We start from the raw sequence: 16,429 nt of genomic DNA on the forward strand, positions 1-16,429 counted from the left end.
CTGAAAGTCCAACTAAGATATATATTCTGTCAGGTTTGGTTTCTGGTGAGATCTCTCCCCTTGGCTTAAAGATGACTGCCTTCTCTCAGTGTCCTCACATGGTCTCTCCTCTGTGGACCCTCATCCCTGTGACTCTTTCTCTTCTTATAAGAACATCTGTTATGTTGGATTAGGGCCCTATCCTAAAGGCCTCATTTTAACTCCGTCACCTCCTTAAAGAACTTATATGCAGCATGGTTACATTCTGCATACTAGTGGTTGGGACCTCAACATATGAATTTTGGGGGCCACAATTCAGGCCATAACACCCTTCCCAGTATATTCACATGCAAATCATATCTGTAAAGAAAAAAATGAAATTTCCTCCATCATGTCTCATCTGTTATGGCTCAGTACCTTTGTCTTCCCTTCTCTTCATCTCATTAGTACATGTTTCTCCCATATCTTACAGCACTTTCTATATAACTTCTTTTTATTTTCAGTTTTTCCAGCTTTATTGAAGTATGATTGACAAATAAAAATGTGTATATTTAAGGTGTACAACGTGCTGTTTATAAATATATAAGTGTATATACTTAGAAATGATTAGCACAATCAGTCTAATTCACATATCCTCTACCTCACAGAGTTCACTTTTTTTGCGGCTGTGGTGAAGATTCTTGAGATCAGTGCATGATAAGAATGGACTGAACTTGCTGATTTTCACCTCAGGAAATACAAATGAAATGCACCCTTAGAGCATAACTTTGTAGATGGCAAATCCAGTAAATAGTATTATTATGAATATTGATTTTGTTCACAAGCATTTTTGAACACCCTTCCCTGTTTATTGGTACACTGAATAAGTGCATCCACATCACCTTATAATCCAGTAGACTATCAGTATACGTTGATGGAATGAATGGTCCCTGCCTGTAAGGAATTTGTGATTCTTCAGAAAAGAATATATATATAGGCCTTAAGAGCTAATGACCTGTATCAAAGGAAAACATTTAATCAAGAGAGAGTGTGTGCTGATGTGCCAGAGTAATTGAAAAATAGTTGCATTTCCCACTCGTATTAGTTCTCATTCATTGTTAGCTTACCAGTCAGGAAGAATGAAAATGGGCTTGTATATTTTTCTCTTGTTGAATTTCACTGAAATATATGTAAGAGTTGGGATTGACTGTTATCTTGAGGCTAGCAAAATTTGATTATATCAGTCACTGACAGACAACCCATTAAACCAAAGTAAGTATGCCACTGTTCATTTGAGAGGGATAAGAATAATATACAAAGAAGGAAAAGAGGAGGAAGAGGAAGGAGAAGAGGGGAAGAGGAGGAGGAGAAAGAGGAAGCGGAGGAAAAGGAGTGGGCAGGGAAAGAAGAGTAGGAAAAACAACAGGAGCAATAGAAGCCATCATCTACCAAGTGCGAAATGTGTGGCAGGCACTTTATGAGGAATTTGCTAAATAATACCTATTTTAGCTTTTAACGTAACATCTCATGAGGTGAAGACTCTTTCCCATCTTACAGATGATGAAACTGAAGTACTCTAAGATAAAATCGGTCGCTGAAGTTTACACAAATAAGTAACTGAAGTAGGATCAGAGTCTGTGCTGCCCAGATACAGATTCTGTCTTACCTTCTCACACTGCCGCACAAAATAAAATATATCAGCAATCTCAGATTAAATAAGTGGAACTTCTTGAAGCCTGTAGTATGATAATGTACACTGTGAATCTCCAACAGAAAGTTATAGTAAATTTGGCTTCCTGAAATTATTTGACTGCTAGTATTCTGTCCCTAGGAAGGTATTTCAGGAATCATGTTATTAGGACCTGCTATCCCTGGGCATTGATATTATTTTAGAATTACAGTGTATTATTTGTATCTGCTTTTATGGTCCCCTTTCCTTCAAAACTGTTTATGGCATTAACTTGTCAAATAACTTTAAATTTCTTTCAGCATATGAGTATGTATTTGGTGAAGTCTTGCTCTCTTTTTTTCCCCCACTGGAAATTGCTGAGGTGTCAAACCACAAAGTGTTTCCTTTAAGGCAGTATTCTTGGTGCTGTGTTTGGCCTTAGATATCTAAGGTGCATTGATAAGGACTTCTACAGAAATAAAGTTTAGTATAAGCTCTTATTCTTGTTTTATAAGCATTTTTTCAATCAGAATTGTAAAATAGAGGACTTTTCACGTCTTACAATCTAAAAGAATGTTAGAGACTATATTCAAAATTTTCTACGTTTTGTATTTCAACTGAATCTAGTTAGTTATGGAGTATCTGGTGTATACAGAACATTGAAAGTCCAAAGGATGTTAGAATAAGATAGGACCATTGTTCTCAGAATCTCACAGCCTGATATGTGTATAGAATTTCTTGTTAGAGATTTCAAATGAGAGTAGGTTAAAAATAGCAAGGAAGACCTGCAAAGATCCTCTCCTCGAAAGAACCTCTCACCTCCCTGGTAGCTAACTATTCGACAGCCTGACTCCCCCTGATGGAGGTGGTCTACCAAACCACATAGGGAAGCAAAGGGTGTGTTTCTTTACAAAGAAGTCTCAGGGGTAATAAAATCTTGAACCAGCATCTCCAAATGAAGGAGATTTTCAAGGCAGAGTCAGATTGGCGAAGGGTATGGGCTGCCGTGGTACTGGTGTTTATACTGCATGGCAAATAGCTGTCTCAGTTCTACATGACTTAGAATCCTAAACTGTTATGGGGAAAAAGACATTTTCAACATTCTTTTTCCAAATCCCACACATTAAAAAAAAAAAGCACAAATCCAAGACACATCCACCCTGCTGGGAATCCATCCCCCATGTGTGGGCGCTGACTACTCTGTCTGGAATTCGCTTGTGTGTAGGAAGCATGAAGTATATTAGTTTTTGGAAATTTGATACCAGACATGGACAGGTAAGGAAACAGCAGTCAAGTTAACTTTATAAAGAAGTTACTTTGTAATGTTTCGGAAAGTTAAGGAGATTTTGGAAAATGAATTTCAAGTACTTAAAATGAGAGTCAAATTTGTCCTGTTGGATTTCTCTTATCTTCATGTCTCAAGAAACATATAAGCATGACTATAAATTTTAGAATGAAATAAGCACAGGATTCTAACCTCTTCTGTGAATGTCAGAAAAGGAGAATTTTGTGGGGTGTGTGTGTGTGTGTGTGTGTGTGTGTGTATTTGAACTTCAGTGTTAGAAGAGCCAGTGTAAGATCAGTATATGTGCTGCCGAAGCGAGCACTGAGCCAGTGTAAGATCAGAATATCTATCTGCATTCTAATTCTTGGTTGGCTGTGCTCTCTTGGAAAAGTTACTTATACTATGCAGACCTGTATTTCTTTATTTGTAAAACAGGAGCAAAAAAGCCCATCATGATCTGTGTTATAGAGAATACAGCATAGAAGTCAAAATGACAGACTTGGGCCAACAGTATAGGAATTTAAATATGAATTTTATGAACTAATTAAAAGTACATTCATGCACAAGAAGTGTATAGAACTACAGGAAGAGAAAACGTGAATATTTAGACTGGTGATATTTGGATTATTTTTATTTCTTTTTAAAAACTTTATTATAGGGGTGCCTGGGTGGCTCGGTCGGTTAAGCATCCGACTTCGGCTCAGGTCATGATCTCACTGTCCGTGAGTTTGAGCCCCGCGTCGGGCTCTGTGCTGACCGCTCAGAGCCTGGAGCCTGTTTCAGACTCTGTGTCTCCCTCTCTCTCTGCCCCTCCCCTGTTCATGCTCTGTCTCTCTCTGTCTCAAAAATAAAAATAAACGTTAAAATTAAAAAAAAATAAATAAAAACTTTATTATAGATTTTTATTCTATTTGAGAGATATAACTAATACCAGGGAATTTACTTCCAACAAGCCTGCACAGCTCCTGTCAGACCAGTATTCTCAGAGGTAAAAATAATGAATTGTGGACAAAATACAAACTGCAAATATATGAAGGCACTAAGAGTAAGGAAAAGCCGGCAGATAGCGAACGGAAATCTCTGTAACAACTTGGTTGAGTTTCCCATTGTTCTGAGCTTTTAGCCTGAGGGCAGGCTGCGGTCCTTGGCAGTACTTGGAACAGCTGAAAGCTCAGATACAAAACCTCAGTCCTGTTAGCTTGGAAGGCCAGAGGAGTCCTTGGTGATCATTGTATCTGGAAAGTAGGAGAGGAAAATCCCAGAAAGGAGAAGCTTTAAATTCTTTATTTAAACTCTTGCAAATCTCTGGTTGACTCTTGAACCATACATGCTCAGAGAAGACCCCAGGTAGCCTAAGGCTAAAAAAAAATTGTATTCCAGAGTTTGAAATTCGAATTCAGTCAAATATTACCTGCTTTGCTTTTTTAAATTTATTTTTATTTTTTTAAATGTTTATTTATTTTTGAGAGAGAGAGAGAAACTGGGCATAAGCAGGGGAGGGGCAGAGAGAGAGGGAGACACAGAATCTGAAGCAGGCTCCAGGCTTTGAGCTGTCAGCACAGAGCCTGATGCAGAGCTCAAACCCATGGACCATGAGATCATGACCTGAGCTGAGGTCAGATGCTTAACCGACTGAGCCACCCAGGCGCCCCAGCTTGACTTACTTTTTAACCCTAGCTTGGTCTGTTCCTGGTCCCAAAAGGAGTTGAGTATGCATTATGGTGGGGAAGGAGATGAAGGGAGAGGGAAAAAAATCCATTTTGTCCCATAGTATTTTGCTATATAATTAATGCTTCCATTTTTAAAAGTTTACATGCTTTAGGGAAACATAACTGAACCCAGTGTCTCTATAACATCTTTTTAATATCCAAGGCACAACCAAGGTTACTTTACATATGAAGAAACAGGGAAATATAAGCCCTTCCCAAGACGGAGTAAAAAAAAAGGTCACTGGAGACTGATCCCAAGATGTTCGGAAGTTGGCACAATCAGACAAGAATTTTTAAGTGGCTCTTATACTTTTGATCAAGGGCTAAGGAAAGCATGATCATAATGAAAAAGGAGATAGCAAATCTTAGAAGAGAAACCGTACCAAATTAAAAGCCTAGATAAAGAGAAAATACTAGTAATAGAAGGATGAAAACTTACAAATCACAAGTTTCTTCAACAAGTAGCTACTTGTGGAATTACAATATTTTAGTGTATATTTGGGAAGGTTTACACAAGGTGAATACTCAATAATGTGAAATGCGTATTGTCAGAATATATGTGTCAGTAGAGGAAGTGGAGAGAGAAGCCATAGAACACAGTTGAAAGAGATAATACTGCTAATAACAATGCAAACATTTATTATTACATTCCATACCCCATGCTAAGTCTTTGACTTACCCAATTGTCCATTAATATCTAATATCTCTTTTTGGTACTGTTGTTTTCAGAATGCAGATTAAAAAAAAAAAAAACCTAAAAAAAAAAAAACAAACCTTGAGGCTTAGAACATTTAGGTATCTTGTCCATGGTTGCTTAGCCAGGAGGAAATGGATTCTTTTAAATATCCCACTCTGATGCAGCAGTTTGGTGAGAACACAACGCAGAAGCATAAAGAGCAGGGATAGAGTTCTCTTGTTTATAGGACTGTGCTTATAGATTGTGTCTGCAGAGGTGAGGAGGTAGTTGCTAGAGAGGAGATGATAAAGTATTGAATGGGCCCAGTTTCCACCTTAGGCTTTTGCCACAAATTTCTCTTAATTGTCATAGCCAAAGTCTATCATTTCATCATTAGAGGCAAGAGTGAAAAACAAATACTCCTGAAAGAAGAAACCATCTGACTTTAAACAATGTAAAGATATAAATTAAAATTATTCTTTTTCCTTGGATGTTACATTAATAACAATTATTTTTTGGGTACTTCTTCTATGCCATGCACACTGCTAGGTGATTTATATATATGATGTGTTTTACTTATTGTACTCTTATGGGGTATGCACTATTATCTTAGTTTATAAAAATAAAAACAGGCTTAATGAGTTAACAACTTGCCCAGTATCATAGTTGAAAATGGCAGGAGTGAATTAAAAATCGAGTCTCCTTGACTCCAGATCTTGATTTCTCAGACTCCACCAACACCAGAACACTGGTGTCTAAATTCGAAGGAGGCAGAGAAGATGAAGGAGGGAGGCTAGGGCACAGCAAAGGGAGACCAAGGACCCTGAAGAGAGACTTTTCTGTTTGATAATATTTCCTAAGGCTGTGCTGTGAGTGACATAGGTTCACACATGAAGGGCCCTGAAGAGAAAAAGGTGTGGAAAGACCTTAAAGTGGTATGATTAATGTCTGACTGGTGGGAACTTTTCTCTCAACTTCCACATCTAATCAATCATGAAGTCCTTCCAATTCTTTCTTCTCAAGGTTCTCAAGTATGTCTCTTCATATTCACTTCTATCACCATAATCCAGGCTACCGGTATTACTCACTTTCCAATTCTTGCCTCTCTCCAAATTATTCTCTTCTTTAGCAAAGGGTTGTCTTTCTAAAATGAAAATCCAGGAAGAACACTCTCTGCTTAAACATTTCAGTGACTTCCCAAATTCCTCAAATTATTATTTTCCATAATTTATGGAGTCAATTCATCTTTTAATGTTGGACTTTTATTCTAAAATTTTATTATAACAAAGAACCCTTTGGTGAACATTTCTATATATCTCTATGTACATCCCAAACTACTTTATTGTAGGGCCAAAAGTTGTACTCATTATTTTTACCTATGTCTGATTTTGAGGATTCAGTCATCATCCTGGATACTGGCCAAGGATCTAGGGCTGATCCTTGTGGTCACAGTCACAGCCACAGTTTCCTCCTGAAGACACACATTATGACATGTCAACCAACAGGAATGAAATAGTAAGGAGTCAGGAACAGTATTAATCAGTACTTTTTGGTGTAGAGGCCTATTTATTTTTATCTCTACTATCATACTGAAATGGGAAGTATATGGAGAAAGAAGTAACAAACATAATGAAGATTTACCAACCATGCTTTGCCATCGAGGAAAGGTGTCTAGGAAGACCTCAAGGAATATGCGAGGAAAATATTTTGAAATAGAAGGGTCAGTGGAAACTAAGAGGAGTTATGGAATGTGGTAGTGTGGTAGGATGTAGAAGAAAGAAGGGACTTATCCAGTGCATCTCAGTGATGCTATCATCTATTCAGGCTAGTAAATGGTACATTGGAAGATAGCCCCTACGAAGACTGATTCACACAGAAGGCAGAGAACAAGATACCACCTTCATTTTCTAAAAATGATCCTTCGGACAAGCATCCCCATCATTTCTAATTTCTCTTTATCAAGCATCATCTTCTGGGGCGCCTGGGTGTCTCGGTTGGTTAAGCAGCTAACTCTTGGTTTCAGCTCAGATCATGATTTCACGGTTTGGGAGTTCAAGCCCTGTGTCAGGCGCTGCACTATCAGTCCAGAGCCTGCTTGGGAGTCTCTCTCTCTGCCCCTCCCCCACTCACTAGTGCTCACTGTCTCTCCCAAAATAAATAAAACTTTCTTAAAAAAGCATCATCTTTCTCAAAAGGAAAACAATCAAGATAATTTGAAATAATCAGTAGAACTGGGCATTTAGTGAACAAAAATAAATGGTTTTGAGAGCCCAATCGGAAGTTAGATATGCTAGATGTTAGTGATACTAAGAATAAGAAAGAAAGAAAGAAATCTAGAGACATAGCCTACATGAAAATAAAAGTGGAAAGACAGAAGGAAATCTGCTGAGATTTAAAGAAACATACATATGTATTAGCAGAAAAGATTGAAGATGGATTCTTAACTCCATTTCATCTTCTTTGGACATCTTGTCCTTTCCCACCTCCATAACATAGTGTTAAACTTGTAAACTTGTATTTTGAAATTCGACAGATGATAATATTCTTCTCAATAATAAAGACAAGAGAAGAAGATAAATTTACCTAAGCTGATGTTATTGGGGAAGATTTGAAGATTGAGAAGCAAAACCAACTGACTTTAGAGGGAAGATGCATCATTACAGCCTTGAGGCATAGAAATGGTCTTGAATAGATGAGCTCATTGCTGAACTTAATAAGGGACTTGCAGATCTTTAAGCTGTTGGCTAAGAAATGCATCCAAAAAGGGCATATTGGTTTGCAGATGGGGAAGGATAAGCACCCTAAGCAATATTGTACACCAAATATGGAACATTTATGGGCACATTATTTATAAAGTTGAGCAGCAGTAGGTGGCAGAATGATGCATGAGACCTGAGCAGTAATGAAAGGAAGGTGGTGCACTACTTACTTACGTTAAGAGGCATGGCGAAATAGCTGCAAGAAGGAAAATGGCCAGATCACCCAGGGAGCATGGACTAAGACCAGACCAAGTCTCCTCTAGAAGACAAGGAGGTCTGTGTGCAAGAATCAGGGAACTGTGTGGGCAGGACTCAGGAATATGTACTTTTTCCATGTTTCCAAAGAGTATAGAGAAACTATTAGGAGAATAAGCTCCAATGGCCTGAAATCATAGGCTTTATCTGTGTTTCTTTGTAGAATGAGTCCAGACCCATTCTGGGACTCAGAGAACTCTTTCTGGACCGTCTCTTCCCTCTCACCGCCAGCCACCATCTCCCATCCATCAGTTTGTAAGTTCTACCCACTGTCCTTCTTTAAAATATTTTAAATCCATGCAGTAGTATTATTGGTCTAGTTCAAGCTCTTATTTATTACTTCTGTTGATACAATGCTCATGTATAGTGCTGCAGCCAGACTGATCTTTTAGACAAGGGAAATCAAATTATATCTTATTGGCCCCCTGCTTAAATTTCTCCAACAATTATCCATTGTTTTCAGGATCACATTTCGCTGTGACATATAAGGTCTATTATGATGAAGCCTATACCTAGTTCCATTTCCACTGAACACCAAATCTTGCCAAACACACACACACTCACACACACACACATACACACACAGAGGTGTTGCCACACACATATACCCACATATATACACATAGCCCCTACTCTGTTGAACTACTGAGCTCCTTGCTCTCCTCTAAATAGGCTATGATTCATTTTGTTTTAGCATATGCCACTTTGGCCAGGAAAGCTGTTACCACTCTCTTCTACTCCTTGAAATGCAAGCTTCAGGGTAACCTCTTCCTAGAAGGTTCTTCACAGTGTAGCATCTGGTGATTATCTCTGTCTCAGTGCTGGTAATAATCTATTAAAAATGAGATGTTACCTCATCCATCCTCCACCATGTGGCTTGAGTCTGTGGAGAGCAGAGATCTGTCTCTACAGATCTTCAGTAACTGTTATACAAATGGGTGAATCAAAAACAGCTCAGAAAAAAATAATTTTTTTCTTATAAATTATACAGTTTTATGTATGACCTGAGTTGGTTGGATCCTATACTTGGGTAGAGGGGAGGAAAGCTGTAAAGAACATCATTAGGACCTTTGGGAGCATTTTAACATAGATTGTGGATTGGATATAAGCATTGTATCAATGCTAAAATGGGTTTTGATAATTTTGTAGCTATGTAAGAGAATGTCCTTGTTCCTAAGAAATATACAAGGATATACTATATAGTAAAGTGTTGTGATGTCTCCAACTTACTCTCAGTGGTTCATAAAATATGTATATATGTAGATATATATAGATAAATATGTATCTATATCTATATCTATATCTATATCTATATCTATATAAATAGATAGATGTACAGCTTGATAAATTACTGCCTTCACTATTGAAACTTAATCAGACCTAGGTTCATTTAGTTGCCTGTAATGTTTTCATTTGTCTTTAGTCTTGTTGTGTACAGTTTTAAAAAAAAATTTTTTTTAAGTTTATTTATTTTAAGAGACAGAGTAGGTGAGGGGCAGAGAAAGAGAATCCCAGGCAGGCTCCATGCTGTCAGCATGGAGTCCAGTGCAGGCTTGAACCCATGAACTGTGAGATCGTGACCTGAGCTGAAACCAGGAGTCGGACACTTAACTGACTGAGCCACCCAGGTGCTCCAGGTCTGTGTGTACACCTTAATGGCCCTGAAGGCATGAGCCCTTTTTGTATATTCCCATAGTGTCTAGTTTCCTCTGATGAGAAGGATGTAAGATGTCCTGGTCCTGTTGAGAAACCACTGATAACACAACAAATGATGTTCAGTTGAGTGGGTGAGCCACAGTTTTGGTGTACTGGAAAAAAGAAAGGACAGAGATCCAGGACACCTGGGTCCCTGACTCTTCTCTTCACTAAGCAGTTGTGCGACCAGCAGTAAGTTATTCCTGTCCCCTTGCTAATGTCATAGTTTATGAAAAGAAGTTTGTGACTTCTGATATTCCTGTTAGTCCTAAAGCTATATGCCTAAACATATAATGCTTGGAAACGAGGATAAGAGTCCAAGACTCATTCATAATACAGTATGCATATAAACCAGAAGGAAACAAAAACATGAGTAATTGGCCAAAACGGACAGGGGCAAAAGATATTCTGTTGCTGCCTGAGATGAAAGGGATGGCCTTTCAAAGAGGAAGCACTACATCCAGTCCATAAAAGTCCTAAGTTATCATAGATGAAAGACAGAAAACAATGATGGAAAAGGTACACAATGACTATCAGAAAGAAGTCAGGCAAAGTGTCTCATTTTTATACACGGGGTACTATATGGTTATAATGAAAAACTCAGGGCCACATGTAACATATTGATGAGGCTCAAAAGAATGTTTTGCATAAACAACCAATGAAACAAGTTGCATAAAGATATGTACTGTATCATACTACTTAAAAAATGCTATATAATATTATGTACTGTATATATGAAGGAAATAATCATAAATACAAAATTTTGGACATTGGTGACCTCAGGAGAATAGATCATTAATAAAAGGGAGAAGTGTAATAATTTTGGAGATTGATGGATAAGAAGCATCAATTTTAGAATAATTTCTTAAAAGAAATTTGGGCCAATTCAAAAAATGCCAATATTTGACAAAAATGGTAAGTAAAGACAAATGATGTTTCTTAGATTATTTGTAATAACTTTCTGTGTATGTTGAATATTTCATAATGAAAGATCATATCTAAAAATAAGAGAGAGGGTAAAAGTGGAAGGTGAAATTGTCTCAAAGTATTAGGGGTAAAAAATTTGGAGAAAGGAACTTAAAAAGTGTGATAAGAAGATAAAACTAGACAAAATATAAGAAGTGCTTTTGCAAATTTGTTCAAATAAGCGTGGATGTAGAGCCCATTTGCATTCTGAAAGCAGGGAGCAGATACCTTATATGTATTAAGAAAAACATGAGCTGCATATTTGTAGCCCATGCTGTCTGAATTCAGGCATCCAGATTCTAGAGTATAAATCAACCTTTCTTTTTCTTGTGCTTTTGGCTAAAGTTTTATAAAAAGATGTAGCTTTATTTGGGGTATGTTTTTTTTCCTCTTTGGGGAACAGGAGCAAATGCGTTATGTGGCCATTGTTTCTGACAGTTCATTTGTGCAGATGAAACAATCCATTCATTTGGTGAATCCATGGACTCAATGGCTTCCACTTTGTACTTTTTGAAAAATATACAGCATTTCAGGCCCCTGGATTTACATTCCACAGACTTTCTGGTATAATGGAATAGTTTTGGGTCCCTCGAGGGCAAGCATATGGCTCTGCAAGAGTGTTGATGGCTTTCCTACGATGTGGGCATGTGCATTTCTAAATGTTCTCACTTGGAACAGTTCTTTGAAAAGCTCTTTGACATATAATGTGGGAAGAAATTCTTCTCAATGACCATTTATGAGAAAAGTTGCTTTATAGACTTAGGTTTAGGGCTACAATGTGGCTAGCTCATATTTTCCTTCAGGCAGGGATGCTTCTAAAATAAGAGTAAGTATCATTTTTAATAGTAATTTGATGTAAACCTTTCTTTGTAACAAACATCTATAAAACTCTAATTTTTCCTTTGGAGTCCAATTAGGCATTTGTGGAAATGAGTATTTAACACACTGGGAATTAACAGAAAATAATTATATATGGGTAGGCAAGGGTTTATCAATTAGCCATTGCCTCATGTTGCCCCACAAAAAATATAATTACTTACTATGTTTAATGATGTTATACTTGGGGTCATTCTTGTATAATTCTGTCAGGGAGACAATTGCATGGTTGTCACCAGGATCCTACCAGGTCTATACTGTCTGGTCTGGTAGCTGTGAGAAGCCTGACTACTTTGGGGACAGATGCCCTATGAATAAACAAGCAGTGACAAATCTGTGGCATTTATAGGTAAAATTTCAATATTAAGTTCATGACCTTGAAAGATATATGCCTGTATAGAGAGGAAGATCTTGAACACCAGGATGGAGAGTTTATTTAAATGGTTGATTAATAAATGAGGATAGATGTTGCTTTCAGCACCAATCTGCTTACAGTTTCATGGTCAGAGATACTAGACAAACCACCAGTTGATTGAAGGAGATGCACTTCATTCCTTCTCCAGGAGCCTTAATAAGATGCTGTGTTTCCTCATCCTTGGAGATGATTGGGTTGAACAAGGCTGATGGGGAAGAAATAAAAGATCAGAAGCCTTCATTGTACTTGCAATTAAGTGACAGAGAAATGGCACAGAGGAAGATTGTTCACTAGCCTAAACTATGAAAGAGGAAAATGGCTGAAGAGATTCATTTTCTGTTGGAATTAATTACTCTTTGCTATGCCCTTAGGGAAAGTTATTTTATTTAATTAAAGAAATTTTGTTTTAGAGAGAGAGAGAGTGAGTGGGGGGGGGGGGGGAGAGGGAGAGAGAGAGAGGGAGAGGGAGAGATAGAAAGAATCTTAAGCAGGTTTCATGGTTAGCACTAAGCCCAAAGTGGGGCTTGATCCCATGACTTGATCTCATGACATGAGTCCAAATCAAGAGTTGGATGCTCAACTGACTGAACCACCCAGGCACCCCAAAACAATACAATTTTATAGCTATTATCTTTTTCTTTTTTTTTTTTTTTAATGTTTATTTTTGAGACAGAGAGAGACCGAGCATGAGTGGGGAAGGGTCAGAGAGAGGGAGATACAGACTCTGAAGCAGGCTCCAGGCTCTGAGCCTTCAGCACGGAGCCTCACGAAGGGTTCGAACTCATCAGCCGAGAAACTGTGACTGAGCCGAAGTTGGACGCTCAACCAACTGAGCCACCCAGGCCCCTATAGCTATTCTCTTAAAAATGCTTTTTTTTAAATAGTCAATTCTCTACATGTCTGTCTGCTTCACTCTGAAGCAGGGAGCTGTAAGCCTCTGGAAAACTGCCTGCTAGGTTTAGGGACTGACTTCTGCACTGAATTATTGAAACAACTTTATAGGACTCTCAAAAGAGCACCAAACAATCTGATTACCCCAGAGCCTCAGTGGCTCAGAGCACCCTAAAATCTCCTGATATTGTTCTAATTTACCCATGGAACCTATCTCAGACCACTGTTTCCTTTAACACTATTTTTCTGTAATATTTTTAAAGCATGGCATGGTGGTTTGAGTATGAGTTTGGAAGTCTGTATGCTTAGTTCAAATCACTGCTTCAAAATTGTATAGTTTGGGAGACATGGAAACTTACTCTATCTGTATGAGCCTCAGTTTCTTCACCTGTAGAATAAAGAAGACAATTTTATCAAGTACAATATGTGTCAGTTGGGATGCCTTGTGCTGAAAGTTGACAGGAAACCCCAATTCATGTTGGCCTGCACAGTAATGAAATTTATTATCTCACACAAGTGGAAGTCAGAGAGATAGTTTGGTTCTGGCAAAGTATGATCAGTGGCTCAGCAGTGCCCCTCAGGACTCAGATTTTTTTTTCTTTCTCTCCCCTGGTCCATCTTATGGTGGCAGTGTGGCTTGCATTAAGTCCAGATATCACACCCAGGGATATTGATGTGATCTCAGAAGAAAGGGTGTCTCTTTCTTGCACATGCTTTTTAGGAGTAAGAAATCATTTCTAAAAGCCCCTCCCCAGACTTCCTTTCATATTTTATTAGGTAGTCTTTGGTCACATGCCCATGCCAAAATCAACACTGAAAAGAGGAATTGCATTGCAATGAGTATCTTAAGATAATCACTTAGAATTCGGAAAGCAACAACCATGACTGCCACACAAAGGATTTTGTTAAGTATTCAATGAGCTACTGCATCTACAGTAGTTCAAACAATCCTGGGCACAAAATAAACTCTCAATAATTGTTACGTCTTATTAGCTACTGATCAGTTTACTAATTTATACTAATGTGAAATTATAGCTATTATTTGATAATGTTTTTCTAGGAGCATGTTTGTTCCAAAGAGCCATGGGACTTTAAATCAGAAAAATATTTAATGATGGGTCTGCAGACTTTGATGGCTTGAATTAGGACTCCATTTTGTGGGCTTAGGGTACTTTCATGGAAAGCCATGCATTTGTGTAATGAGAGGAGTTACATCCTTAGAATTTCAGCTGCTGTTGGGACTGGGAAGTTAAAGGAACTAACAGGAGGAAGAAAAAGAAGAGCAGAACAAAAATCTCTCAACCACGACGTGGCCAAAGCCCCTTCCCTTCCTTGAATGCAGTGAATTACCTGATCTTTATGGCTATCACAGCCCCTGCAATGACTTTAGAGGGTCTCTTTTCTCTTAGCAACCCTCACACTGTCTGGTGATTTTCCTGCTGTAGCTGCAGGTCCAGAACAATACCAGGTAGAGCCCATTGAGCTCCAGGCAGTGGGGGAGGTATTCCTGCAAGTAATCACTGTTGTTCTTGTGCTGCCTCCAACTCCTTCAGAATTCTAACCACAGAATGGAGAAGGAGAAGGAATAGACCCAAAGGTTTAAGGTTGCTTGGTGTAGACTGAAACAGGAATGGAAGTGAGCTGCCTCACAAATCATTCTTGAGGAGCTCCAAGGTGAAAAAAGGATCTGTTCATAACAAATAATGAAGTGCCATGCCATGAATTTTCCCTCCTTCTGTACGTTTTATTTGTCAAGAGGATAGATTCTGAATAGGGAACATATTATAGCTTGACCTCAGGGTTCAAGTAAGGGTCCAGTTTGACTCCAAAGTTGAAGAGACTTAATAGGCATTTTCTACATTTTCTTATATGATCAATGTATAAATTTGGCTGGGGTAAGCTTTGTACCTTTCTGCATGAGTCCCTCCCCCCAACTCAGACCCATGACTAATAACAACAAGGGGAACTTCTTGAGCTTAGTGATGGCAAGTTTGGTTGAAAGGGGCAATGCAGGTGCTTCTAAAGCCCTCACCTCAAATGTGCCAAGACTCTGGCGCCTACAAGATTGGTTTGGGACTCTTACAAGACCAGCCATTCTCTGGGAAGTTTCCAAGAACTTCCTGTTACTAGTCAGGCAAAAAGAGAGAGATGAAGAAAAAGTAAAAACAACTTCATTTCTTTTGGGGAGTTCAGCATAATTTTTGTGGTTTTAGACAGATTCAGAAAATGTTAAGCTTGCAATAAAATGTCACCTTTTTGGTATATCTGTGGGTATACAGATGGTTACTGGTACTGTTGGTGGTGGTGGTGGTGTGGGGGTGGATAGAGAAAATCTTTCATCAGACTTTTTCAAAATACTCTCAATGACTGTTCCTTGACATTGGCCAACTCCTATCAATTCTAAATTTAATTAGTGGCTTCTCTCTGTGGCCTTGAGCTTAGTTGCATTATCATGTACTAATATTCTCTCAAATACTTAAATACCATATTAATAAATATATCTAACACGTACCCATGGAATTACTACTTTTAGTACTTTCTTTGGAACCTTTAAGTAAAAGAAAGATACAAAAAAGAAAGCTCTTTTTGTTATTGCAAAATCTCCTAAAAGCCTTATTTATGTATTTATGTATTTATGTATTCATTTATTTATTTTAGGAAAAGAATATCGTTAAATGTCTTAGCTACTGCTGGTTGAGCTACAGCTCAGGAAGCTCTCATCTCTCCTCTTTGACAACGTTATTCAAGAAATGTTGTCTCTCAGTAATAAATGTTTTACCTCCCCTGCTAACCAGAGTACAGTATTTCAAAACTCACAGTAGTACTTAATGTACAGGAGTCTCACTGCATTTTAATGTAAAAATAACAGAAGAGAAAACCATTCTAAAAACCCATTGGAGACAATATTGTATAATGCATTTTAAAACAGAGTCCTCTTAGTAATTGGCTATTAGGAAGGAAGAAAACAAATACTGTTGACCCTGGTAATCATAAGTTTACCAATACCCTTCTGTCTATTTAAGCCTCCTGCCTGACTTTCCCACTCTCCAGATAATATCATACACATTTTCTAATTGTAAATGAGTGGCCAGTTTATTTGGAGGTCTGCTATAGTCAAGGCAGATGCATAGAAAATAGATCAATATAGAAAAGGGAATGATCTTCATAGGAGCATATTTTTAATAGCCTCCAGCAAGCACATTCAGTACGAGTGTGGCTAAAATCTAACAGCCCCTACATCCACATAATTAATGAATACCAGTTAGTAAACTAGA

At 38.0% G+C, this 16,429-nt stretch overlaps 1 long non-coding RNA gene across 1 annotated transcript in view; it reads left to right on the plus strand.

Moving 5' to 3' along the window:
• Window positions 1–15,945, plus strand: part of LOC109277017 (uncharacterized) — a 60,369-nt gene extending 44,424 nt beyond the window's left edge. The window contains exons 3-4 of the long non-coding RNA XR_002084945.2: window positions 8,475–8,566; window positions 15,813–15,945. This is a non-coding gene — a long non-coding RNA (uncharacterized LOC109277017). The remainder of the gene's footprint in view (window positions 1–8,474; window positions 8,567–15,812) is intronic.
• The last annotated feature ends 484 nt before the right edge of the window (window positions 15,946–16,429 follow it).

The sequence above is a fragment of the Panthera pardus genome, unplaced genomic scaffold (genome assembly GCF_024362965.1).
Source record: "Panthera pardus isolate Hobbes unplaced genomic scaffold, ASM2436296v1 HiC_scaffold_3, whole genome shotgun sequence".
NCBI lineage: Eukaryota > Metazoa > Chordata > Mammalia > Carnivora > Felidae > Panthera > Panthera pardus.